At 59.4% G+C, this 24,090-nt stretch overlaps 1 long non-coding RNA gene across 1 annotated transcript; it reads right to left on the reverse strand.

Annotated features, from left to right (window-relative positions):
- Positions 1–4,034: 4,034 nt before the first annotated feature.
- LOC150010882 (uncharacterized) lies at positions 4,035–20,449 on the reverse strand. Its single transcript, XR_016510627.1, has 5 exons — positions 20,335–20,449; positions 5,843–5,954; positions 5,432–5,514; positions 5,169–5,245; positions 4,035–4,202 (listed from the first exon to the last, which is right to left on the reverse strand). It is a non-coding gene; the product is annotated as an uncharacterized LOC150010882 (long non-coding RNA).
- Between the last annotated feature and the right edge of the window lie 3,641 nt (positions 20,450–24,090).

The following is a 24,090-nucleotide window of genomic DNA, read 5'->3' on the forward strand; positions in this document are numbered from 1 at the left end:
TCAGATCAATTACCCTGCCAGAGTGCTGACTAATTTTTCATCTGTTGGTGCCCCAGCATGAGAAGGCCCCAATCATCAATGTGTAGCTGAGGCCTGAAGGTGAGTGGGACGTTTAGTTTGTTCCCGGGTGGAAGAGCCTCCTCTGTGGGGACCAAGATCTTGAATTTAACAAAGTCTCAGGTTGTGGGGGTGGCCGAGGAGCCAACCTGGGCCAACGTAGTCCATCCTTGGGGACACGGTGCCATGGGTCCATGTTTAACCCTTACCCTCTGGCACTGAAAGACACTTTCTGTCCCCCAGCTTTTGAAGGATGAGCAATGGGTGTCTGAAGAGAAAGTAAGCTCTATAAAAAAGGAATTCTAATTCTTGTCTGCCATGGTCACCAGAACAGGGTGGAACTCAAAACAGGAGCTTGATACATATTAGCAGAATGAAGAAAGTAAGTAATTTCGAGTGGCATTTAAGATCAGTAAAATGTATGATAAAGCAAACATTGTCAAAAACAGGGTAAGGCTGTCCCTGGGGAACTTCCGGTCACGAAGCACGGCTCGCCTCCTCGCCCAGCCACATCAACATGACAACTGCAATATAGGACAGCCGTCGCTCAGAGCCCTCGGAGACGGAGTCGCATGGAAGTCTGACAGCTACGCAATTAAAGAAACCACATCCAGCCAGGCGGGTACGAGGGGCGCAGATGCGGAATGGCTGGCTCCACACCCGCATGTCGGGAGGGAAATCTCTGGAGCGAGGAGTCCCAGCCCCACACCGGGCCCCCAGCCCAGGGTTCTAGGGCCAGGAAAATAAGTCCCCACAACTTCTGGCCGCAAAAAACAGTGGGGATTGAGTTGGTGGAAGAAACTGCTTGGAGGCCTGAGCAGTTCCCCTTAAAGAGCCCACACATGGACTCGCCTATCAGACTCTCCCTCTGGGCTCCAGCACCAGGGTAGCCACTTGGTAGCCACTTGAAAGACACCAGTGACATACGGGGAGGAACTGAAGTGTCTGGCATCAAGGTGAGAGTTGGGGGACAGTTTTTTTCCAGACAGGAAGGCAGGCAGAGGCCATTGTCCCTTTCCGGAACCCTCCCCCCACAGAGCCACAGAACTGGCAGGCTGGTGCCATATCTGAGACTCCATCAACCCAGCTGACACTGTTTGCCCTGCCTTGGAGACCCCAGAGACTCCATCCCACCCAACACAGAGGCCCACCCGAGCTGCTTTTCCATATGAATTGTTTGTCTCGGCTCCTGCTTCACAACGTCCTAAGGCCTCTCAAACGAGCAACTGCGGCCTCAGTGAGCCTCAGCCCCTGTTCCTCTTGCTAAGAGGCCCCGGGCCCGGCACTGGCAGCACCTGCCTAGATTCACAGCCTGGCTTCGCGTGGGAACCTCCAAGCCCAGCACCAGCAGCAGCCACCTCAGACGGCTTTCCAGCTCAGGCAGGGTGGCCCGGACAAGACACAGGTGGGGGCTGACCTTGGCCTGCTCCACCCGGGGACCCCCAGGGCCAGCGCACCCGGTGGACACTACAGACCACGCCAGAGCACCACCACCCTGCCCTGCACAGCGGACCCTCCACGGAGGGCGGAGGTGGGTGGTCCGTGGTCACAGCCAGGCCTTGCAGCTGCCTGGCCTGGGTAAACCCCTCCCACTGACCTGCCAACAGCAACCAAGGCTCAGCTACAAGAGGAGGGTGTCCTCAGCCCACACGAAGGGCGCACCTCGAGTGCCCAGCTTGGGGGGTGGGGGGAGGCTGTGCCCCTGGCCCCACAGGACACCCACTACATGAGGCCACACGACCAAGACACAGAGTCAGAGCAGCTCCACCTAATACACAGAAGCACACACAGGGAGGCTGCCAAGATGAGGAGACAGAGAACATGGCCCAACTGAAAGAACAGATCAAACTCCAGAAAAAGAGCTAAATGAAATGGAGATAAGCAGTCTGTCAGGTGCGGAGTTCAAAACACGAGTTATAAAGATGCTCAAGGAACTTAGTGAGGGTCTCAGAAGCATAAAAAAGATCCAGTCAGAACTTCTGTCCAAGATGGAGGCCTAGACAGACATGCTGGGTCTCCCTCCACAACTAAGAAGGAACCCAACTACCTCAAAACTAGAGACAACCAGAAGTTCCAGAAAACCGATCTGTATGGAAGTCCAACAAACAAATACATAAAGAAGAAACACTCACCCAGACAGGCAGGAGGGGCGGAGCCGGGGCAGAGAGGACGCAGTGTGGTGGCAGCAGCAGCGGTGGCAACAGCAGGCCGGCAGAAAGCACAGTCACACATTTTAAAAAGTAGGAGAGACACCTGGGGAGTGTTCCTAGCTCCCCATCAGACCACACAGCTCAGAGTCCCAGCACCAGGGAAAATAAAACCTCATTGCTTCTGGCTGTGCAGATGAGTGGGGGTTGGGGCAGAGGCAGAAACTGCCGGTCTCTCAGCAGAGTCCGCTTGTTTAAAGGGCCCCCACAGTCCTAGAATGTCCGCAGACCCACCCACTGTGGGAACGACGTCCGGGGCAACAGCTAGAGGGGCCCCAGTCCCATACGAAAGTGGGAGAAGTGCCTGGAAAAGGGGCGAGTGCTGGGCAGGTGACATTGTTCCCTCTCAGACCCCTCCACCACATACAGTGCCAAAACATGGTGAAACCCGTTGCCCTAGACTGAGGAATCCCTAAGGTTCTGCCCCTTACAACGTAACAGGTGCAACAGCTCTGCCTAAGACACAGAGACAAACAAACACAGGAGCCTGTCAAGATGAGGAGACAGAGAAGTATGGCCCAAAGGGGGAACAGATCAAGGTTCCAGTGGGAGAACTAAGTGACGAGGAGATAGCTAACTGAACAAATGCAGAGTTCAAAACGCTGGTGATAAAGATGCTCATAGGCTTGACAGACATGCTTAAGTATGGCAAACACATAAGGGAAGAAGTGAAGGCTGTGCTAAGTGAAACAAAGGAAAATCCACACAAAACCAATGGTGAAGGGAAGAAAACTGGGCTTAAAATCAATGATTTGAAACATAAGGAATAAAAAAACAGTCAACCAGTACAGAATGAGGAAACAAGAATTGTAAAAAACAAGGAGAGGCTTAGGAACCTCTGGGACAACTTTAAACATGCCAATATCCAAACTATAGGGGCGCCAGAAGGAGAAGAGGAAGAGCAAGAAATTGGAAACTTATGTGAGAAAATAATGAAGGAAAACTTCCCAAATTTGGTGAAGGAAATAGACATACAAGTCCAGGAAGCACAGAGAGTCCCAAACAAGTTAGACCCAAAAGGACTACACCAAGACACATCATAATTAAAATACCAAAGGTGAAAGATAAAGAGAGAATCTTAAAAAGCAGCAAGAGAAAAGCAGTTAGTTACCTACAAAGGAGTTCCCATAAGACTGTCAGCTGATTTCTCAAAAGAAACTTTGTGGGCAAGAATGTACTGGCAAGAAGTACTCTATGTGATGAAAAGCAAGGACCCACAACCAAGATCACTCTATCCAGCAAAGCTACCATTTAGAATGGAAGGGCAGATAAAGGGCTTCCCAGACAAGGTGAAGCTAAAGGAGTTCATCATCACCAAGACATTATTATATGAAATGTTTAAGGGGTTTATTTAAGAAAAAGGAGATCAAAACTATGAACAATAAAATGGCAATAAATACTTATCTATCAACAATGGAATCTAAGAAAACAAACTAAGCAAATAAGAAGAACAGACAGAATCATGGATACGGAGAGCATTCTGATGGTTGCCAGGTGGGAGGGGGTGGGGGATGGGAGGAGAGGAAAGGGGACTAAGAGGAACAAACAGGTGGTCACAGAGGAGCCATGGGATGGGAAGTGCAGCACAGGAAAGGAAGCAGCCCAAGGACTTACACACATGACCATGGACGTGAACAAGGTGGGCGGACTGCCTGAGGGAGTGGGGAATGCTGGGTGGAGGGGGGCAAAGGGGGAAAAATCAAGACAACTATAATAGCATAATCAATAAAATATAATTTAAAAAACTTTTAAAAGACTATCGCAGGGATGAGTGGATTAGTAAACAGAATAGAAAATGTAGAAAGAAATGAAGGGATGGGGCATACAGTTATTTTTTTTTAATTGGGTGGAGAAGTTGGCTACCTTCTGAAAAAGGACACGACATTAGGTCTGTGTTTCTCTTCTTGAACCAAAATAAACTTGAGATGGATTCAGAATCTTAAGATAGAAAAAAAAAGAAACCATAAATACATTGTGAGAAAATATAAATATTCACATAATTTGAGGTGAATGAATGTCCTGCTGAGCAATGACACCCACATTGGGGAGATTTTTGAAATAATGGAAATTTTTGCTTTATGAAAATAAAAATTTCCACATGGAGCCCTGGCTGGTGTGACTCAGTGGGTTGAGTGCCAGCTTGTGAACCGGAAAGGTCGCCAGTTCGATTCCCAGTCAGGGCACAGGCCTGGGTTGCGGGCCAGGTCCCCGGTTGGGGGCACGCAAGAGGCAACCCATCAGTGTTTCTCTCACACGGATGTTTCCCTCTTTCTCCCTTCCTTCCCCTCTCTCAAAATAAATATCCCACATGGCAAGAAATGGTAGGGCCAGAGCTGAAAGGCAAGCAACAAACAGGGAGGAAATACGTACCAGACAAAATACAGCTGATCCCTGAACAATATGTGTGTAAACTGCATGGTCCGCTTATATGGGGATTTGTTTTTCCCCAGGAAATTCCTCTACTGGTCTCCATCTACAGCTGGGGACCCGCAGATGAGCAGGCCTGCCTGGAGGCATTGATTTACTCCACGTTATGTAGGGGACGGGAGCATTCGTGGGTGTCGGTATCAGTGGGAGGTCCCGGAACCACTTCCCCACGGATACCAAGGGACAATGAAATATTAGGGGAGTCAAAAGTTCAACTGCGTGGGAGGTCGGCACCCCTAATCCCCATGTTGTTCAAGGGTCAGCTGTCGTTCTAACTCAATAACCAGAATCCCCTTGCAAATCAACAAGGCAAAATATTGGCAAAGGAAATGGGGAAAAAACCTGCAGATGAGAAAGTTCACATTTTCAGTATGTCTATGGAAAAGGTTTAATTTGAAAGGATGCAAAGTAATCAGAGAGTAAATTTTAAACTATTCCATTGGAAACGCTTACAGGAAGATTAGAGAAAGTACTTACAGAAGATTATAAGTACCAGTGAGGGTTCAGGCCACGGATACTCATGAGCCGCCGGTGAGGCAGAGTGGGAAAATGTCCTGGAGGCAAAGTGGGCACCGTTCATTCATTCAACAAATATTTACGGCACTACTTCCGTGCCGGGCACGTGGTGACCACATGCCTCCGGCCCCAGCTCCCACGGCCCGGCCCGTGTCGTTGGGGGACAGACACGAAGGAAGAAAGAGCACATACAAGCCTGTAATTCCTGCAGTTGTAGAACGTACCTATTGGGGTGTTTCCCAAGGGGCTCTAACGTGGCCAGGATTGTTGGGGAGACTTTCTTCAGGGGCTGATTCTGAAACCAAGTCTGGCAGGATGAGAAGCGTTTAATGAGGAGAACAGCATGGGAAACTATTCCGGGCGGACGCAATGGCAACGTGACAGTTCTGAGGGGTTCTGGGCTGTCCCCTAGCCTCCTACACGCGTGACTCCTGGGAGTTCCGGCCCCTGCTCATCTTCCTGGACTCAACTTTGGACTTCATAGCTGCTACAATGTATTCTTCAATAGCCAGTTTTCAAACACAAAGTATTAGACCATAAAAACTAAGAAAGTGCCTGACCGGTGTGAGTCAGCGGGTTGGGCATTGGGCTTCAAGACGGGAGTCGCTGGTTCGAATCCCAGTCAGGGCACGTACCTAGGTTGTGGATTCAGTTCTTGGTCTGGGCATGTAGAAGAATCAGCTGATCAATGTCTCACTCTCCCATCAATGCTTCTCTCCCTCTCTCTCTCCTTCCCTTTCCTTCCCTCTAAAAGTAAGTATAATAAAACAATATTTTTTAAAGAAATAAGAAAAGCATATCTCACAAAGAAAGTCAAGAGATAGGAACTTTGAGTGGGCCCAGATTTCAGATTTAGCAGTTACCTACTTCAAAGCAGCTGCTATAAACATGTCCAAAGAACTAAAGAAAATTTGTTCAGAGGAAAATATGTTCAAGGAATTAAGTAAAAATATGGTATCAACGAGTGCACAGATAGGAAATCTCTATGGACACATGGGAACTCTTCACGGACATTTTAGAGCTGCAAGGACCATAACTAGAAGTTTATAAATTCATTAGATGGGCTCCATTTCTGGATGGCAGAAGAAAAGATACGTAAACCTGAAGGTACATCAGCAGAAAGTATTCAGCCCTGAGAAAAAAAGAGAAATAAGACCGAAGGATAAAAGAACAGGACTTCGGAGGCCTGCAGGACAATATCAAGCGGCCCAGTTTCATGTAAACGAAGTCCCAGACAGAGGGAAGAGACATAAAATTTGAGGAAATGGCTGAGAATGTCCCAATATTTGTGGAAACCATTGAGTTATGACTCTGACAAACCCCAAGCAGGGTAAACACAAGCAAAGCCACTTCTGGTACAATCATCGTTAGACTTCTGAAAGCCGGAGCGGGAGGGAAAACCTTAGAGGGTTCAGAGGAGAAACCAAGACACAAACTTGCTCTGTGAAGGGGAATCGTGATGTGATAAGGTGAATCCGAGGAGGCCCGGGAGCCCCAAGAGCGGATATGAGTGAGGAGCGAGGGAATCCATATTGGGTGCACGTGCGCAGGAATTCCCTGGACCCGCGGGAAGCTTCGAGCCCTGGAATGGAAACGCCCGTGGGCCGAGCAGATAACTGTGAGAATGGAAAGAGGAGCCTCCACGTTTGACGCCAACGTACAGGATAACGGGGTTTCAGGACATCTGGGAGAGAGAAAAAAAATTCTAAAATTATGAAAAATTATCAATCACTGTACTACTAGGGGTTTATAATTACAAAACAATAACAAAAGTAGTATCTGTGACGCCAAGGACCAATAAAAGTGTCTAAGTCACGGCTCTACCAGAGCAGCAGCTGCAGAAAATGCACAGAGGGGCAGACCACGCTCGTCCGGAACAATGCACAGCGATTTGGTGCCGCAGACACACCGCCGGGTTCTGTCTTAGAGCGAAGCCAACCCCACAGCGTGCACTGGTCGCCCTACAGGACATTTTGGGGCCGATGAGCGGACTCATTCTGCTTTCCCCGCTGGCCTACGTACACGTCTGTCCTTCAACTTCTCCTTTGGACTGGTTTTCACATCTCATTGGTTCTCTTATTAATGATTAAGTAAAATTAAGTAAAATCTTAGGTGGATTCATTTTCTGTTTGCAAGAGAATTATGATTTAACGTCTTTAAAAATTATTTTTAACAAGAATTTGAATTCATAATATGTAGTATATAAGTGCAAAAGGAGCTCCTGTGCATTAAAAAAAAAAAAGACAAAAACCCAATTAAAAATGAGGGAAGTTTTTTTAACAGAGGAGTAATCTCATTAGCAATCAGAGAAAGTAAAATCAGAACAACAATGTACCATTTTTCACTCAGCACAGGTTTCCACTGGCCAGAAATCACGGTCACTGGTGGGGAGAGGGGCCTGGGGCTGGGGAGGGGCTGCCAGGGGCAGATTCGTCTCCGAGGTGGTGGGCGGGTGGACTGCAGGGACGCCGCCATGGCCAGGTGAGGGATCCAGGTGGCAGCAGAGACAGTGCCCTGGGAATTCCAGGTGACTCGGGGCCTCTGGTGGGGATCTGGGAGTGACACTCCCGGGAGCTGGCATCTGTCTATGCCCTGGGACCTGAAGGAAACGTTCTGTTGTGTCAAAGAGGGGCTCGGAGGTCAGGAGTCGTGGGAGGGGAGGGGCTCCAGGTGGAGTGGGGCGTCAGGACACCTGGGCAGGTGCTCAGGGTCCCAGCAGGCCCCTGGGAGCCGGCGGGAGCTCGGGGGCTGGCGGCAGGGAGGCCCGGCCACAAGAGGACAGAGGCGCCCGCAGGCAGAGCCCCGTCCCCTCGCGTCAGGGAGTCCCGGGCCAGGCCTGCCGCCGCCCACCGAGGCCTGGCTTTCTCCGCAGAAGCACGGAAGGTGCGGGTTGGGGTTCAGGGCTGGCGCGGGGCTGAAGACGTGTGTTTGGTCTTCGAAGCCTGGGAGTGGTTAAGGTCGCACAGAAGGGCAGCCACAGCACAGAGAAGGGGTGCCCGTGAGGACAGGGCGCGCCAGGCCCAAGCACAGGGCTTTTCCATTCCGCATCCCAGGCCGGGATGCAGTCAGGCGACCTTGGTTCTGGCCAGATGGAGCTCACCGTGGACCCTGATGAGGGCCATTTCAGGGGTGCGTGGCGGCGGCCCCCGGCTGGAGGGGGCGAGAAGCGTGCTGGGCTGCGTGGCAGGATGGGTCCTGCCTGGAGGGGCGTGGTGGTGGGAGGGGGGCGGGGGGCCTGTCTGGGTGTGGTGCGAGCGTGTTTTCCCTGAACAGGGAGAGAGCAGAGCACACTGGGTGCTGCAGGGCAGGGAGCGGTGGCAGATGCCGCGGAGATAGAGGGAGGCTGCCTGGGAGGCTGGGTGGGGGCAGGGCAGGCCGGGGCCTGGGTGAGCAGGTGGGGACACGGAGGGCAGGGCGTGGGCGCCCGCACAGCCGGGTTTGGGGGGGGGGGGGGAGACGGAATGCCCCCGAGAGGCGGGTGGGTGAGGCAGCGGCTCCCCCTGAGGCCAGGGGACCGCCTTCCCTGACCCCCCTGCCGCCCGCCCCGCCCAGCACCTGCAAGGGTGACTTATCTGTGGGACAATCTGACGGGCTGTGGCAGCACCGTGGGAAGGCGGCTGGAGGGACATCTGAGTTCAGAAACCGATGTGTTCCAACCCAGAGCTCTGCTGAGCCCTGGCCCGGGGCTGCGGGCCTCGCCGGCCGGCGCAGGGACACCAGGGCAGGGCAAGCGGGCCCCGCGGGAGGCCGGCGGGCGGTGGCGGCTGACTCAGGCCCTGACTCAGCGGGCGTTGCCACTGGGGACCTGGAGGGGTCCTGCGGCATCTGCTGGCCTCACAAAGCTGCTCAGCCCTGCCCCTGGGAACGTTCCGGAATGTTTCTCAGTCCTCAGTGAAGGGCGGTTTCTTTCCTCCTCCCAGAGTCCAAAGATGCTTTCTGAGCCGGTCCCATGGCCTCTGAGCTCAGGGCTCACGCTCACGGGGCTCCAGGGCTCCTTCACCGTCCTCAGCGTAACAAAGCTCGTTCGCAGTCCCCCTGACGTCACTCCCCCATCACTCACTCACTCAGTCACTCACTCACTCATCCATGCATCTATCTTCATTCATTCATTTGTTCATCTTTCCATGTATCGCTGGGAACCTGCTGGGCCCAGGACACTACCTAGAGGGGACAAGACTCAGCCCTGCCCCTGCGGCAGCAAAGCCAGTCCAAGGCTGAGAACCCTGAGCTGGCCGCGGGCCAGGGCAGGCCTCCCAAGACCCAGCTGAGGGCTGACTCGGGGGAAGGGTGGGCAGGGTTTCAGGGGTGAGGGCGCAGGTGAGCGGGTTATGAGGGCAAGGGCTGCAGGCCGTGTGGGCGCTGGAATAGGTGTGAGTGGAGGTGACCGGGGCAGGGGCTGTGTTTGGGAAGGTCACCCTGGCTGGGGCTTGGAGGCTGGGGACCTGTGAGGTCAGGCCCCCAGGAAAGGGGCAGGAGGAGGCCAAGCTGGCACCGTGGGAGGGTGGCTTCATTGCTCAGTGCGCAGGCTGAGGGTGCCGGGCCTGCAGGAGCCCAGGGGCAGCGGGACAGCGAGGGGCCCTCCCACTCAGGGCCCCTCCAGAGCACTCCGCCCTTCGGGCTGGCCCCTCCAGGGCTGGCCTCGAGCTGCAGAGACCGGCCTGGCCCAAGGCCCTGGCCTCCCTGGGCTGGCCACACCCCGTGATGAATGCAGACGGCGGAGAAGGCCCAGCCGGTTCCTCTGCCCCGCGCCTGCATCCTTCCCCTCCCGCCACAGCGGGGACCCCAGCCTGTCCCTCACTGACAGCCGGGGAGCCCACGCGGCCCCTTCTCAGCCGTGGGTGCCGGGATCCCAGCACGCAGGTGGTCCAGCCCTAAGTGGGGAAGGAAGGGCAGTAGAGAGAAGCCACAGGCGAGGGGCTGAGGGGCTCCTGGAGGCTGGGGAGCTGCTCTTTAGGCAGACCCCCTGCCCTCATGCCTGGAACCCAACCCCCCCTTCCCTATGGGCACAGCCGAGCACCCCTTGGGTTACACCTTCCTGGGTTTCTGGCCTCAGTGCCCCCCAGGGTCCCAGTTCCTGGGACAATGTGGTGCCCCACTTCCACGTTCCAAGGTCAGTACAGCCCGTGTCATCAAGCAAGTGACCTCTGAGGACACAGGGCTCGGTCCCCACGCTGCAGGGTCATCGTCCACCAGCTCCCTCCGCCCTCAGCCTTGGGCCTGCTTCTGGCAGCCCCGCCCCCGCACTTTGGCTTTGCCTCGCTCAGGGCCCGAGGCAGCAGAAACAAACGTGACATGTGGGTCTATGTTTGTCACTCTCTGGGGTGCCCCTGGGAAGGGGGGTTCCATCCAGCATGTTAGCTCATCCAGAGATGGGGAGAGAAACCCCATTTCTGTACCCAAGGAGTTCCTGCTGCCTTCTGTCTCTGAGGGGCTCGGCCAGGGAACTGCAGGCCCACAGGACGGAGCTGGGGGGGGGGGTGTTACCCTAGCCCCGCTCCCCCCACCCCAGCCCTTAGCCCAGCTCTGCTGGGGCCCCAGGCGCAGGCTGCGGGCCTAGTCCACACTGAGGCCCCGCCAGGCAGGCCCGGTTGGCGGCCCTGAGCACCCGAACTGCCCAGGCTTTGTCCTGGGCAGCGGTCACAGGCCTGGCTTGCTCAGGGCTCAGCTTGTTTTTCCCAGGCCATGCCGGCTGGGCGGTCGGACGCGGCGAAGCCGGAAGCTGGGAAACAACACGGACTACCCCTCCCACCCAGCGCTTCCCTGGCCTCTGCAGGCCGCCTGCTGTGCTGGCCCTGCCCCCCTGGCCCAGGGCAGAACTCGGCTGGCTGCCCTCTTCCCCCACCCCACCCTCAGACCTCAGCTGGGTGGTGCAGGGAGAGCCAAGGGGTTTCTGGCACTCTGGGGTCCTCGCACCCCAGCACCAGCACTCATGAGATGCAATCTCTGAGGACCCTGGGTCCTGAGGTCCTTCCTCTGCCTAGGCCCCTGCCCCCCTCCTCTGGCCGCTCACTCCTGGGGCCCAGGAAGAAGGTCCGCTCAGGAAAAGGCTCTGTGGTCAGTGATGCCCCAGAATGAAAGAGACGATCTTGAAAGGTGGTGAGCTCCCCATCACGTGAGACATACAGGAGGAGCTTCCTGGAGTTGCCGTAGGGATCCTGGCTGGGAGTGTGTGGCATGGATGGACTGAATGAACGGGCGCAGGAAGAGGTCATGGCCTCATTCATTCGTTCCAGACATCAGGGCCGCCCATTCTCTGGGTGAGGCCAGCGGCCGGCGCTGAGCATGTAATAGTGGGGTCACAGTCACGATCCCGCCTTTATGGCAGGCGGGGGGGATGCTCACATGAGTGAGTAACTCCCCCGCTCAGGCGGATTAGGAGTCCATTACCCTGTTCCATGGGTGCGAACATCAAGACACAGAGGGACAGACAAGCCCCAGAGACCTGGGTCCACGATTATTCAAGCTGCAAAGGCCCATGGGAGTGCTGAGGAGGGGCGGCCCCCTCCGGGTGTGGGGAGTGAGTCAGGGACACCTCACGGACAGGCTACAGAGACCAGATATTGCGCATTCATTCAGTGAACCTGCCCCGGGCCTGGTCGCCTAGCAGGCCGCAGAACCCCAAGAGCGTGGGGGGGGACCTGTGCCTGGGACTGAATTCCAGGGACAGGACACCTTGCTTCACGGGGCCACGGGGCTGGCTGGAAGGGCCTAGAAGTTCTGAGCTTCTTGAATGGTCTAGTGAGCGAGGGCTGTGACAAACCCCCTCCAAACAGCAACATAAAACGACCTGTTATTCTGCTCGCAAGTTCTGCGGGCCAGGGGTCCTGAAAGGGCACAGAGGGACGCGCTCTCCTGCTCTGTGATGTCTGACGTCCCGTCTGCAAGGGCTCTGATGGCAGGGGCTGCAAGCCCTGAAGCTGGTAGAGCCACTGCTGAGACACCCCCCCCCCCAACCCCTGCCAACGTGGCTGGGGTCTGCGTGGAGCTGCCCTGGAGGCTGGGACTGGCCGCCAGCAAGCCTCCCCGGGGCCTCTCTGTGCCGCCTCGGCTTCCTCACCGCGTGGAGGTCTCAGGGCCCTTGAGCTTCCCTTTTACAAGGTGACTCAGGACTCCAGGGCAGAGGCTGTGCGGCCTTTAAGACTCCACCTTAGCAAAAGGTCGCCAGTTTGATTCGCGGTCAGGGCACAGGCCTAAGTTGTGGGTTTGGTCCCGCCTTGGGACCGTGCAAGAGCAACTAAGCAATGTGTTTCTCTCACACTGGTGTTCCCCTTTCCTTTCTCCCTCCTTTCCCCTCGGTCTAAAAGTAAATAAAATCTTAAAGAAAGAAAAGACTCCACGGTGGCAGGTACCTAGCAGTGCCGCAGTCACACTCAGTCGGGTGACGTGGTCACAAGCCTGCCCAGATCCAAGAGCAGAGGACAGGGTCCTCCTCTCCATGGGAGGGGGGCCAGGGGCTCGCAGCCATGTTTAAACCTGATGCATTACTGACTGTTCTGCGCCTCCAGCTTCCTCCTCTCCTCTTTGAAAATTCTACCGTCTGCCAAGGCTGGGCTTCAATCCTGAGCCAGAGAACATTCCTGCTGACTCCAGCCCGCAGCATCCCTCCCGCCCCCGCCCCCATGTGCCCTCAGCTATGACCTCTTTCTGATCAATAACAAGGACAGCCATGAGCGCAACACTCCTCACATCAGAAGCGTGCTCCCGTGTGCTCACGCTTGTGTCCTGCTGGGTTCTCACACCAGCCTGCGGGAGGTTTCAGAGGACGGGGCATCTGGCCTGGAGCTTTGCAGGTTGAGTAGGAGTTCTCCAGATAGACAGAGTTTAGAAAAAGGTCTGGGGAACCTGGCCGCACGTGCCTCCAGTGTGGCCGGAGGAACGAGTTCCACTTACCCTGGGGCCAGTGGGTCCTTAGTGGGACGCGCACAAAACAGACCCGGTTCATGCCTGTCCGCCTTCGCCTCCTATTCTCTTTTTTACATGGTTTCAAGAGTCCTTTCCACCATTCCCTGGGGTTGGGGGGTGGGCAGGCGTTGTCAGTCCCATTTGGTACAGGAAGAAACTGAGGTTCCAAGCGGCTTCTCTGGAATCCAAGCGGGGCCAGGGGAGTGGGGGGCGGGGTGCAGGGCCAGGCTGGGAGCTTTCTTATCCTCATCCCCCAACACCCACCGCAGGCAGGGCAGAAGCTCTTCCTCTCCCCCCAGCACCCCACCCTTCTCAGCCCTGACCACATGGCCCAGAAAGGCCCATTCAGAGCCAGCTGCAGGCAGCTGGGCCTCTGGTTTACATCAGCAAGCAGCAGGGATGCGGTCACGTGCTCACTTATGTCCACTGCTCCTTGCGGCCAAGGTGGGGGAGGGCAAGAACTATGGGGGGAGGGGAGCTGGACTGAGGGGAAGCTGAGGCCCAGAGAGGGGAGGGGTTGGCTCGTGCTATTAGCTTGCACCTGGCTTCCCCTCCTGTCCGGCCACTCGGTTCCAGCTCTTGAAATAAATCCCCTGCCCGCCTGGTAGCCAGACGGCTGCGGGCAGTGCCACACTGCCAGCCCGCTCCAGTGCAGCCTGGTCACCCCGAAAAGCTGACAAAAGCCAGCTGCCCTCCCAGCGGTTGCTGGGCAGGCAGACACCCAGAGGCGTGACGCCTGCCCTCGTCTGGCACCAGCGGCTGGCAGGACGGCCCTTGGACCATTCGTTCCTCACCCCTGCTCTCCCAGGGGCTCTGCGGCCCCTTTCCGGAATGGCTTCCCAATGAGGTAATGCACTCTGAGCAAGGGAGGCGGCCACTGGGAAGCGCTCTGGCCAGGCCCCAGCTCGGCCGGCATCCACCGGGCCTCCTGCCCTGCCCACCCTGTGGCTGCTGATCTGGGGGCCAGGGGGCCAGGCGGGGAGCAGGCCTTGGCCTGATGCTCACAGCAGCCTCACCTTGGACAGTTGGGGGGCCCTGGACATTTACTCATAACACGGACCCTCGGGACCCCGCCCTGTGACTGCATCAGTGCCCCACAGAGACAGAGGGCGAGGCCGGCCCCCGGCATGGATGGGTCAGGAGCCGTGCGGGGTGCCTGCTGCGACCCACCAAGCTGCGGAGTCCTGGAACACGAGGTTTCCAGCCACACAGCCCCCAGGTGCCGCCTTCCTGTGCCCCAGCCAGGAGGACACGCCTGCGGCCTGTCCCCGCCCAGGGCCCCTCAGGTGCCCTCCTGGCCCCACAACAAGTCAGCAAAGCCCTGCACCTCTCCCTTCCTGGGCTCCCTGCCAGGCCCCCCTGCAGAGGGACCTGCCTGGGGAAGCTGGTGAGGGCCAGGAACTCAGCGGGAAGCGTCCCAAGGGGTGACTCACCTCCCCGCCCCGCCCCCCACCCCGCTCCCTGCCAGGCCCCGCGAGGGACACGGGAACTGGCAGGGCCCAGCAGCTCCCGACTGACCAGTGGGCAGAGGGGCACACAACTGGGGCAGCCCCGGAACGGCAGCCCGGGAGGGCGGGCTGGGCCATCTGGAAGCACAGGGCCCTGGGCGCTGCAGGGGGGCCGCCTCCCCAGGACCAGGACGGGCCAGCAGGACCGCTGCACGCGGTGCAGTCCGGGGCACCGGGGTGAGCAGAGCGAGGAGGGCAGGCCTCGGGGCCCGCAGGCCCAGCCGATCCCGCCTCCGCCTTGAATTTGCGGTGGGACATGGGCCAAGCCCCGGCTCCTGGCTGGGCCTCAACTTCCCCATCTGCAGACGAGAGGCGCGGGCCGGGGGTGGGCCTCTGCCGGACGCCAGGAGCCCCGGTCTGCGGGCCGGGACTGCGGCTGCGCGGGGAAGCCCCTCCGCCTCGCTCCGGCCGCGCTGGAAGGGAACCCGGGACCGCAGCGCAGCGCCCCTGCTCGGGGGCGGGCAGGCCCCGCCGCGCGGGAGTTAGCACAGGCCGGGATCCAAGCCCGGGCTCCGCGCTGGCCCCGAGTGACCCTGCTGGGCCTCCTCCGGCCCCGCCTGCTTCCCCTGCACAAAGCGCCAGCTCTGGGCGGGAGAGACTCGGCGTCCGCCCTGCACCCCCCGCACCCCCCCACACCCCCCCCCCGACACCCCCCCCGACCGCGGAACTGCTCCCTCTGCTGCCCCCTGGTGGCTGCAGCGGTGCACGGCGCCCCAATCTGTAAAACGCTGGGCACCCACAGGGCCGGACCACCCACGCATGGGGCCACCCACAGGTCGTAGGCACCCTCCCTAGGAGCCATGGCTGGGAGTGCCACCTGCATCGTTGCACCGAGTTTTCCGGTCCTCCCGCAGGTAGCTGTCACCGTGACTGACTGGTGGCAGGGGGGCAGGGGGCCAGACTTTCGGGGAGCTTGGTCATGGGGCTCGTGAAGTTCGCAGTCAGACACCTGTGGGGGGTGAGGAGACGGGGAGGCGGGCTCCCTCTGGTGCGGGGGTGGGGTGGCCACCCACCTGAGGGAGACTAAGGAGGACAGGGGCCAGTTCCTGGGTGCAGGGGAGGGAGGGCGCAGTGCCCGACCCAGGGCCCCCAGCCCCAGGCAGGGCGCCATGACCTGGCCCACAGAAGCCACCGGAGCGCCTGGCAGCACTGAGTAGGTCTTAGGTCATGTTGTTGCTCCGGACATGCTGGACCCAGGCTGGGGGTCTGGGGAGGACAAGATGCGGCCCTGCTTGCGGGGGTCTCCCAATCGGACATCCGTCACCCTGGGCAGCTGGGAGCAGGACGGAGGGGCTCATTCCTGGGGATGGGGGCTCGGCCCTGAAGAGCCGTGGGTCGCCCCAGGTAGGGGGTGCAGGGCTGAAGCCCAGCTGCACACTTAGAGGGCAGGGGGACTTGGGTAGGGCCGGAGGCTGGCGGGCGCAGGAGAGGCCAGGGTCTGGGGGCAGGATCCCAGGGTCCGAGCCAGCACTGTGAGCGGCCTTCAGGCCGGTGGCTGGAAAGGCCGTCCATTCGTCCCCTCGTCAGATGGCCTGACGCCCCTGTGGGCTGGACCAAGGGAGCTTTGTCCCCACGGCGCCTGGTCCACGCCAGGGACCCTGCGGCAGGAGGGCCACTGCCACAACGCCTGGGGCCGGCACGGCCAGATGCAATTAGGAAAGCTGTGATGTTACTATTTGGGGGGTTAAATCAAAACCAATCTCCCCAAGGTGACAGCCGGGGCTCCTCAAGGGCACGTTCCCAGGATGGAGCCCCCCCAAGCCCTGGGAAGTGGGGTCCCCAAGTTCCAGGATGTGAGGGTGATGCCGCCTCCAGGTCTGGCCCAGCAGGAACAGGGTGGTGAGGACACATGGCACCGCCCTGGGCTCTGCGGGTCCCACCCTCCAAACCCCAGCTCAGGTGGCCGCCTGCCACGGCCCCCAGGCCAGGCTGCACCGCTGCCCCAGCCCTGCATGGCCTCCCTTCCTCCCCTCCCCCATCCTTCCACCACGGGCCCCCAAAGCAGTTTTCTTAAAATTCCAATGGGGCCCTGCCTTGGGACGGCCATGGCTCCCCCACCTTGGGGACAGTCCAAGTCTCCTCTGTACTCCTCAGGTCTTCCCAGCCTGGTCCCGGCCCCTGCCCCCAGTCCCATTGCCTTCGACACCCATGGCCTTGTCTGCTGACTACTGGCACGTGGGACGGGGGTGCGCGTGTTTCTGTCCCTTCCCCCATGGCAGGCCCGGGGCCAAGGGGCAGAGCTGAGCCTCCAACGCTGTTTGCTGGGTCTGAATGTCCCATCTGGGGCTGACCCCTCCTCCTCCCCACTGCTGTCCACCAGCCACCCCCACCCTCCCCACCATGGGGCCAACCAGGAGCGGGGAAGGGGGGCGCAGCCCCTCTCTCGGCCTCGCATGGCCTCCAGCGCAGGGAGGCCGGGCTGCAGGGGCCTGCAGACGGGGCGCGCTGTTTATTCAGCTGTCCGAGTTGGCGCCGGCGCCCCCGCTGGGGCCTGGTCTTTCTGGAGTTAAAACACACAGCCCTGTCCCTGCACTGGGCAGCGCCTTCTCCTAGCAGGGCTCCTCTGGGGGAGGTGGAAGGGGAAGCCACCCCGGAGAGGGCTGTGCCTGGCCCTCGGCCGGAGCCCCGCGGAGACCGGGCCACCTCAGGGCTGACCTCGCAGGGCACACATCTCTCCCGTGTGGCTTCTGGGTCGGCAAGGTCCCTGTGCACAGGAAGCAGACAGCACCCTCGGCAGGGGGTCATGTGAGGGACATTTTACAAAAGGACACCGTGTGGGCACCTGCCTGGACAGATGGTGCCCCCGGCCAGGCCCTGGGGGTGAAGCTGGAGGAGTCAGACGCCCCTGGAGGAGAAAAGGAACCTGAGGGGACTCGGCTTTCTGCTGACCAGGGTCTGCCAGAGCTGGAGCTCTAGGGACAAATTCAGCTGTGAACGAGTGACGCCCACGTCCCCAAGTTGGACGTAGCCACTGGTCCCCGAGGATACTCTGGGGGAAGGTGCTCCATGACCCTGAGGCTGGGTGGGGGGTCGACTCAGGCAGGGGCGTCCCAGGCCAGGGCGGGTGCCATAGGGCATATCCCCTCCCCAAGCCCGATGTCTGTCCCTGGAGTCCAGGCTGGGCCTCTGGATGTTGCCTTGGTGGGAACATGGACGCTGGGCTAGTTTCTCTGCGAAGGCGCCGCCCAGTCCTGGAGTCTTTTCACTTGTAAGTTCGGTCCTGGCTTTTCTCCCCTTGGCCTTGAGGGGGTTGGAGGACAGGGTTGGGATCCTGGCCTGGGTGGCTGTGCTGGCAAGCAGAGGCCTCCCGTGCCACATCCAGCCTCCTTGCATACCATTCGCGGCAGCCCTGGGGGCCCTGGTGGTGGCCGTCCCCAGGCCCTGGTGTCCGGGCCAGCAGTGGGCTGAGTGTGGTGGGCCTTGTGGCCTGGAGGCCTCTGCGCAGCCTTGGAGCCCTGGGCTTCCCCACGCCCTGCCTGTCCTGGGCAGGAGCCGCTTCCGGCAGCAGGGCAGACAATGAGCCGGCAGGGGAGGGGTGGCCCAGGGCCAGGCCCCCCCACCTCCAGCCCAGCCACACAGGAAGACGGCGTGTCCTGGAGTGAACCGGCCGCCAGCGCTGTGGTTTAGGGCGCCATGTTCACCTCCAGTGGAATCAAACTGATGAACGTCCTTTCAGCCTGAAAATGGCGAGGGGCCCTAGGACCCTGCTTGGTGGGGGGTGGGGGTGGGGGGCCTTTAGAAAATCTCAGCCCGCGTCTGCGCCTCTCCTGCAGCCCTCGCCCTTGCACTACAGACCTCGGGGTCTCCTTGCCTGCCCGCCCCTCCAGGCCCCTCCACCAGGGCCTCCTTCAGGTCTCAGCTGCAATGGTCACCACGGCCTGTCCGTCCTAGCAATACAGGCCTCTCTGTCCGGTGCCCCTGTGTGCTGGTGTCCCCAACACAAGCTGGGACCCGCCTGTCTGGGCCACCTGCTGTTCTGCCACACCAGATGCCAACGCGCTGTCCACTGGCCAGCCCCGGAAGGGCAGGGCACTGCCGGAGCCCATCCTGTCCCAGCCGGGGCCGAGCTCCCTGCGGAGCGGCCTGCGGGCCACCCATGACCCAGGCCTCTGCTTCCTCGCCACAGACCACCCGCCCATGGTGCAGCTGGGGGCCGGAGCTGGGCACTCCAGGGACAGTCATTGGGGTTAAAGCACTGACATCCCCTTCCTCGGAGACCCCAGGGTGGCCTGTGGAAGAGGAGGCGCCCGCTGAGCTCACTGGGAGGTGCTGGGCCGACAAGTCCACACAGAGCACAGAGCACAGAGGTCCACAGGGTGGGGCTGCCCGCCTGGGCCCCAGGCCTGTGCGGGGGGCAGACTTGCCTGCCCCCTCCCCACTTCCCAGCCCAGGACCCAGCTCCTGCCCAGGCCTCAGGCCCTGCCCCCAGGCCAGTGCCCCCTCAGCCCACAGCATTCCCCCACGTCCTCCAGCCCAGCCACATGGCCTGCTTCCTGCCCAGCATCAGCGCCGGCACTTTGAGTGTCACCCCCATAACCTGTGGCAGCTCCGCGCGCATCCTGCCTGTTCCTCACCCTCACCCCTACACCGGGACAGCCTGATGCCCCCTCCGGCATGGGGGGGGGGGCACTCTGACAGGGTCTGTGTCTCCTGCTAGATTTGGCTCCGGTTTCTGTTCTGCGAGGGGAAGATGTTAGATGCACCCCTCATCTCGGTCCCTCCAAAATCTCAGTGCAAAACCAGGCTTTAAAAAAATAACCCCTGTTGGGCGACATACTGCCGAGCGAGCTGTGATGACACCACAGACCCCGGTCCTCAGAGACAGAGGGTGTGTGCGCGCGCCTGTATGTGTGTGTGTCATGCACATGTGTGTGCGCATGTGCACGCGTGTCTCTGTGGTGTGCGCCTGTGTCTGTGTGTGTGCTGCGGTGTATGCATGTGTCTCTGGGTGTCTGTATATGTGACGTGCATGTTTGTGCATGTACGCATGTGCCTGTGTGTCTGTATATGTGATGTGCATGTTTGTGCATGTACGCCTGTGTCTCTGTCTGTATATGTGACGTGCATGTTTGTGCATGTACGCATGTGTCAGGGTGTACGTGTAACTCCCACCCCTACCTGCCCCCTCTCTCGCCGCCACCATCAGAGAGGGTCGCTCCACGCGTCCACCACTGCCTGGGTGTCCCCAGCCCGGAGCACATCAGACTCCACACCTGCTCTGCTGGCCGGCTCACCTGTGACCGCTGCTCTGGCCGCCCTTCCCACTCGGGGTGTAGGTTGGCTCCTGACTGGGCTCATGGGATTATTCAGCCAGAAAAAGGTGCAGAGTACAATGGCATACACTCCCCACCCACCAGGGGCTAAAATAAAAATACCCACAGCAATAATGAAACACTCGGGAGAACAGCAAGTGAGGAGGTGAGGAAACGGGCACCCTGGGGTGGGAGCATCGGCGGTGCCAGCGCTGTGGGTGACAGCGTGGGGTACCTCGAAAAGCTCAATGCAGACTAGGGGCCTGCACCCCCCCGGGGTGAATGTGCCCCAGGAGAATTGGGAGCGGGACGCCGGCAGAGACCTGCCCTGTGCTCCCAGCAGCACCATCACAACGGCCACCCGCGGGCAGAAGGGCGCCCAGGATGTGGTCCGTCATGCAGCCCCGACTCAGCCCACCAGGACCCGCCTCCTGCCATCGGGCCAAGCACATCCCCCGTCCTCACCGTGTCCTCCTTGCAGCCCCCCAGATACGCCGAAGCAAGGGGACCAGGGTTACACAGCCTTCGGGGTCTGTCCCTCCAGCGCCCTTGCCCACGCCTGGCTGGTGCCTCGGCCACATCTTTCCTGGCTGCCGTGCGCCCTCTGGTGGTTACATTGGGAGTTTTCCGGGACCCGGAGGAGGAGCTATAGGAACTGGACAGGCAGGTCCCAAGGTCAAGGGCCAGAGGCCAGGGGCTGCCCAGGGACAGAGCCCTGCCCACAGAGCAGGGTGCGTATGGCGGGGCACAGAGCAAATCAGACCTCTGGGTTCTCAGGGTGTTCCTCTCCCCACGGTGCGGCTGGGAAGGATAGGCCAGGAAGGGAAGTGTCACCCGGCCCCTCAGCCCAGAACAGCCTCCTGTCTGCATCCCTCAGGGACTCACGTCCTCCCTCTTGCTTCTGCCCCCTGAGCCGGGGCCATCACCGTGCTGCACTGTGCTCTGCCAGCCAGGGCCAGGCCTCTGCGGCCTTCCTGCCCTGCTGCCCGGCCCAGCCCCGATGCTGAGCCCTGCAGCCTGGCCTGAGGGGCGGGGCTGCGAGGCTGGGACTGTGAGACTGATCCTAGGAAACATCTGGGTTTTGTCCCAGGTACTGGCACAGGGCTCTTACAGGTCTTGGAATTTCCTCGCTGCTGAGAGTGTGAGCAGTGTCTTCTGTTGTGTTAATGGGTGACTTGGAAAGCACCAAGGGATGGGGGTTGGTCACCGGAAGAACCAACCACGTGATCAGAGGCTGGAACTTTCCATTCCTCCCCCACCCCGGGGCCCCCACAACACCCCAGGACTGCAGCCTCGGGTCCTCCTGGGCAGGGCCAAAGAGCCCACATAATTCAAGGACGTTCCCATGCAGCGCCCAGCGGGCGGGCCTTCAGCCCACCCACTCCCGAGCTCGGAGCGCCTGGGTCAGGCGTCAGGCTCGGTTTCCTCCCTCCCGCCCGGCGCTGGGAGGGGACCACGCTTCCCCCAGCCAGGGCGTCGGTGAGTGTGCAGGCGCGAGGCTCATTTGTTTGCACCGGGCTGATTTCCAGCCCCTAAAATCTTTCCCATGTCGTCTGCAGTGCCTGGGGAGAGGCTGAGGAAGCTCCCCCCACACACACAAAGGAAGGAAGGGGGAGGGGGTTGAACTTGGCCTCCAGAGCCGGCACCTTTGCATCGCGGCAGGCAGGGAGGACAGGGGGCGCCGAGGGGGCCCAGGAGGTGTGAAAAACGCACAGAGTGAAATGCAGCCAGGTGCTCAGGAGCTGCTGTGGTGGTGGTGGGGGGGCGGGGTGGGGGGGCACATGTCAGCAGGACCCACTTTCCCAGAGGCCAGACTGCCCTCGGCATCCACCTCCTCCCTCCGCAGGAAACCCAGCTGCTCACCTGGAGGAGGAGGGCAGGCCCAGCGGCCACCTGCCTCCCGTAGGCATAGTTGCCCTGAAGAGGGCAATCCTGGGGCAGAGCAGTTCCCACACTGCGAGTGCCGGGGAAATGCCCTAGTGTGTGCAGCTGCCGCTGGCTGGCACTTGGTGTGTGCCAGGCCCTAGCTAAGGGCGTCAGGCTTCCGGCAGTGTGCGAGGAGGCTGCTGTTTCACCAAGGGGAGACTGAGTCACAGAGCCACCATGATGCCCCTGGTCCCTGTGCCCAGATTATACCATGAACCTAGAAGCCAGCCGGTGGAGCTGCCGCCCGCTCCAACACATGGTACTGAAGACCACGTCCAGTTAAGCCCCCCAGTGCCCCCAACCCTCAGCTGAGGTTCCCGGGGAGGCAAGGCTCCCTGAGCCCCACAGGGAGCGTGAGAAGAGACCGGTGCAAACAGCTCTCAGGGCCTGGAGTCCCCTGGGCGCTTGGGCACAGGGCTCTGACCAGCCTGTGTTCTCTCCCTGAGCCTGGAGGGGGAAGGGTGGGCAGCAGGGAGTGCCCCAGGGGCCAAGGCGGGTCCATCACCTCGTTTGTTCACTCATTCATTTACTCCTTCCCTCACCATTATGGGGGTGCTGCCCCGATGAGAGGTAGTGTGAATGACAACCTCCCATTTCACAGCTGAGCAAACTGAGGCCCAGAGCTGAGGCCCAGCCAGAGGCATCTTCTGGGCCAGGCCTGGAGCCTCCCCTGTCACTTGGAGGCTGCCCTCTGGTGGCCGTTGTGTCTTAGGCCTAGATGAGGAGCCCCATGGAGGGGGTCCCGAGGAGTCCTGGTCAGTGAGCCCACCTCCCTGGGCCTCTGCAGTGGGGGATGGGTGCAGGCAAGGAAGCCCATGTGACTGGAGTGGGGACCGCAGGCCATGCATTGGATGCTGTAGCTATGGGACAGGGTTTGGGGCAGGAACCCAGAGGGCCCCCCTCGGAGGCTGGGACCAGCATGCTTGGCTTTCGATCCTTATTTGGCCACTGGGTGACTCTGGCAGTCCCTCTGCTCCGGGCTACAGTCTCCCCACCCTAAAGCAAGGGGCTCCCAGCAGGCACTTAGACCCTGAGTCAATCTTTGTTGTCCATGGTCACGCGTGTGTGGGGTCAGAACGCAGCTTCCCACGCTTCGCTGCACTGTCAGCCCTGGGGCCATGGCTCCTGGAGTCTGAGACAAAGAACAGATGCCCCATTGCTTTTGGGGGATCAGTCTGGCAAACAGGATCATGGCCACAGGTGCAATTACCTTTCAGACAGTTAATCCAGCTTCTGAAGACTGAGTACCTGGTTCAGAAATGAGCCGCCCCCCCCCCCCGCCCCGCCCCAACTTGCTGGCCAGTTATTCCCTGAGAGGCTGGAGGGCAAGTGACTCAGCCTTGCTTTCTAAAGAATACACTTGGCTTAAGAGGCATGAAAAGTCCATGAAGTTAAATGCAGGGCAGAGTGAGGAGGCGGAGAAAAGGAAGTGTTTGCATGACGCGACCACCTCTCCCGCTCAGCTGGAGAAGGTCTGACCCAACGACACACTTTCTATGAACAGCGCCGACGGGAGGCAGGGAGCTGGGGCGTTTACCTGCTCCTTTCTTCCTTCAGCACAGCCTTTCCGGGCCTGGTTGCAGGCTGGGGCCCAGCTGAGCCCCCAGAGAAGAGGTCTGAATAATCAGTTGCCCACAGGCTGGGTGGATCCAGGACAGGGACGTCAGAGCAGATCACGGGGTGGGAGAAGTTGGTGACCGTAAGCCCCAATTTCCATCTCTTCACCCACCTTTGTAACAGAGCTCCAGCGTTAGCTGGGTGCTGTGTTGCTCTGCTCAGCTGACAAATTACATTTTCCAGCCTCCCTTGCAGCTAGGTATGGGCCTGTGACCAAGTCCTGGCCAATGAGAATTAAGTGGGGGTGCCCAGGAATGGGGAGACACATGCCCTTATTTGGTCCTTTTTCTACGCAGCAGCCTGGGAAGTGGATGTGATGGCAGACCTCTAGCAGCCATCTTGGACTCTGAGGGGAAGAAACACATGCTCTGGGGGGCAGAGCAATGAGCTGCCATAGCCTGGGTCCCTGGTGACATGTGGGGCCTCTATATCAGCCCTGGTTTATCTATAGCTCGTCATCTCTTAGGGGGAAGAAAAATACACATCGATCTTATTTAACAACTGCTGTTCTGAGTTTTGCTATAATACACAGTCAAACCAAATCCGAACTGGTACAGCGGGAGGAAAATTTAAAGCAGAGAAAACAGCAACATGCGTGAAAGCCAGAGGCATGGTCTGCTGGGGGCCTGCATACAGTGGGTCAGGGTGACTGGGCAGGAAGATGGGGAGCTGGCCGTG

Source organism: Furipterus horrens, unplaced genomic scaffold (assembly GCF_987537825.1).
Source record: "Furipterus horrens unplaced genomic scaffold, mFurHor1.1.pri manual_scaffold_4, whole genome shotgun sequence".
Classification (NCBI taxonomy): domain Eukaryota; kingdom Metazoa; phylum Chordata; class Mammalia; order Chiroptera; family Furipteridae; genus Furipterus; species Furipterus horrens.